A 3,109-nucleotide genomic window follows, 5' to 3' on the forward strand; every position below is an offset into this window, starting at 1 on the left:
GCCCATACTGGGGGCACAGACAGACGAGTGCTGGTGATGGCAGAGTGGCCACTGTGACCCGTCGCCAAGGCCTGGATAAAGGGCTGCTGGGCTCTGGCCTTGCGACCTGGCGAGGTGAGGAGAGGGCAGGGGAAGAAGGGGCTTGCCCAGGGCTGCCGAGGGAGGAGGGGAGCCGCACTCCTTGGGGCTCCGGGGCCTGCGATACAAGCTCACCGTGTCCCACTGCTCTCTAAGGGTTGGCAGAGGAGTGTGCAGAGGAGAAACCCCGGCACTGCTGCGGCAGAGCCTCTCCAAGCACTTGCTGTCCATGCGCACCGCGTTCGCGATGAAGCAGCAGGACCCCGACTCGAGGGAGCAAGGTGAGAGCGAAGTATCCCTCCCCACAGCTCCCCATGGCTGGCAGAGGGGCTGTCAGGGCAGTCTGCATCCGGCCAAGCTAGGCCAGCTAGGCGTGGACAGAGCCAGGCTTTGGGGGACGCTTCCCTCAGCCCTGCAGAGGTGCTCATTCCCAGCGGCATTTGCTCTCTCCCCTCCAGCATGCATGCTGTGTCGCCGGGCAGAGGCTGACCCGGATATCTGTGGGTGCAAAAGCGCAAAGAAGGGGCTCTGTGCCCACACCTATTGCCTGGTGAGTTGTCCTGGGGCTCCGTCCGGCTTTCGGCCAGGGATAGTCCCCTCCTTGCTGATCTCATGAGCTCCTGGCCTCCTCTGCTCTGCAGTTCCTTGCCAGCGGGCTTTTTCCACAAGAGAGCAGGAACGGGTTTCTCACTGAGGACACCAGACGCGCAATCCAGGAGGCAGCCCAGAAGGTGAGCATCTGGCAAGAGCCGGGAGGCTTGTAGCAGGAGAGGCTTGCGGGAGCTCCACCTGGAGCCCCGGAAAGAAATCCCAGCCCTTCCAGCAGCTCTGGGACAAACGCCTGCTCCCAGCAGCTCCGCAGAGGCTCCGGCACAGGCCAAAGCTTCGTGGACCAGGCCGATCTGCGGGCTGTGAGCCAGCAATGCCCACAGCCTGCGCCCGGCCCGGAGGCGTGGGGCCAGCCACGCAGGCCCTGAGCCTGCCGCTGAGGGGGGCTGCTCTGCTCTTTCCAGCGCTGCTTCGTTTGCGGCGAGACGGGCGCCGCCATCACCTGCCAGCAGAAGGGATGCGACCGGAGCTTCCATCTCCCTTGCGCCTCAGAGGGTGAATGTGTCACCCAGTTCTTCGGGCTGTACAGGTAAGGGCTGCCGGCCCTCGTGCAGGAGCCTCCCCACCTACCAGCAAGCGAGGAACCCACAGGGACGCTTCCCATCAGCTTGCCACAGCCCGAGCCTGAGCCCGGACAGGAGCTGGGGCTCCTTCACACCTCCTCTGCCCTCCTCGCCGTCACCGGGGAAGGACTCGGCACTTCTCACCTCACCTTGCCCATCCCTTCCATCCTTCTCCCAGGTCCTTCTGCTGGGAGCACCGCCCAGAGCAGGCAGTGCAGGCCGCTCCAGAGCACAACACCACCTGCATCATCTGCCTGGGCCTCGTGGAGGACAAAAAGTCCTACCACACCATGGTGTGCCCAGCATGCCAACACGCCTGGTTCCACCGGACCTGCATCCAGAAGCAGGCTATCCATGCCGGCGTCTGATTCCGCTGCTTGCGTTGCCAAAGCAAAGATCAGTTCATGATGGAAATGCTCACCATGGGGATTCGAATCTCCAAGAGGTTCGTTTTTCTCTTCCCGACTCACAAGACGTCAGGCGCAAGCGTGGTGCCAGGCCAGGGCAGGCCTGGCCGCCTGCTGTCCCCTGACTCTTTGTCCTCTGCTGCGTGGAGGAGCTGGCAACAGGGTGTGGGCAGAAGGGCAAGAACGGCCTGGATCTGCCTGATGCTGGGGCAGCCGGGGCTCAAGACTTTCCCTTCCTTCTCCAGCAGACAACCGTCACGGGAGAGCGACCAGGCATTTGGACTGGTGTATCAGAGGCACATCCGCTGCAATGCCAGCAAGTGCCTTTGTCTGGGAGGCAGGGAGCAGGCAGAGGAAGAGGGGTGAGTTGCCAAAGCAGCGATCTAGGGCTCTGCATGGGATCTCTGTCTCCCCACGTGCTCAGGGAGGAAGGACTAAGAAGAAGGGTTCTGCCAGGCAATCCGGTGCTTGCGACACTTTGTCCTCACAACCAGCAACCCCTTTGCTTCCCCAGGTCCTGGCAGATGCTCCTGTGTAGCACCTGCGCAGCCAAAGGCATCCACAGGCGCTGCTCCTACCTGAGGAACAGCGCAACCACCTGGCAGTGTGACTGCTGTGCTGGCCTGGGCCCTGGTAAGAGGCAAAGCACCCGGGTGTCCCCCGCGCTGGGGCCAGGGGCCAGGCTAGGCCTGGTAGCAGGGACTTAGGTTGGGCTTGGCTTCAGGAGGGCTGTGGGCGCCACGATGGCCTCTCCTGCCCCGGGGCTGGGTGGCCGTGCTGCTGACCTTCCTGCCCCCCCTCGCAGGCGCCAGTGACAAGTCAGAGCTTGCCAGCATCAGAACCGCCAGCCAGGCGGCATCGGGGCTGTCCCATGGCTCCCTGGTGCCTGAGAGCAGCAGGCCCAGCACCATCACCTACACACCACCGGGGCCATCCCGCAGCTCCCCAGGGCCTGAAAGCAGCAGCCGCTCCAGCCACCTTGGGCCAGACCGCATCCGGCACCGCTCACGCTTACAACATCGGGCACAAAAGCCATACAGCCGGCCTGGCAAACCCCGTGGGACCAGCCACGTGCCAGCTCCAAGCGTCGAGCCGAGCAGCCCCAGCACTGCCTGGCAGATGGCGCTGGGGCTGTTCCTCGGTTTGCTGGCGCTCCAGAGGAGCAGCTCCACCTCTGCCAGCCAGGCAGCGTCGGGGCTGTCCCGTGGCGCTCTGGTGCTCGAGAGCAGCAGCCGCTCCAGCCACCCTGGGCCAGACCGCATCCGACACCGCTCGCGGTTACAACATCGGGCGCAAAAACCATACAGCCGGCCTGGAAGATGCTGCTGACCAGTCGTGCGCCAGTCCTGAGTGCTGGCCCCCATGCCCCAGCACAATAAAGTTGGCTGCTCATCTTAGCTGCACTGGGAGATCCCACACTCGTTTGTCCATCATCCTCCTCTGCCCTTCTCA

At 63.8% G+C, this 3,109-nt stretch overlaps 1 pseudogene; it reads left to right on the forward strand.

Moving 5' to 3' along the window:
* The first annotated feature begins 325 nt into the window (after positions 1-325).
* On the forward strand, positions 326-2,472 carry LOC129200011 (PHD finger protein 7-like; annotated as a pseudogene).
* Positions 2,473-3,109: the final 637 nt, after the last annotated feature.

This window comes from Grus americana, assembly GCF_028858705.1.
Source record: "Grus americana isolate bGruAme1 chromosome 26 unlocalized genomic scaffold, bGruAme1.mat SUPER_26_unloc_1, whole genome shotgun sequence".
Taxonomy (NCBI): Eukaryota; Metazoa; Chordata; class Aves; order Gruiformes; family Gruidae; genus Grus; species Grus americana.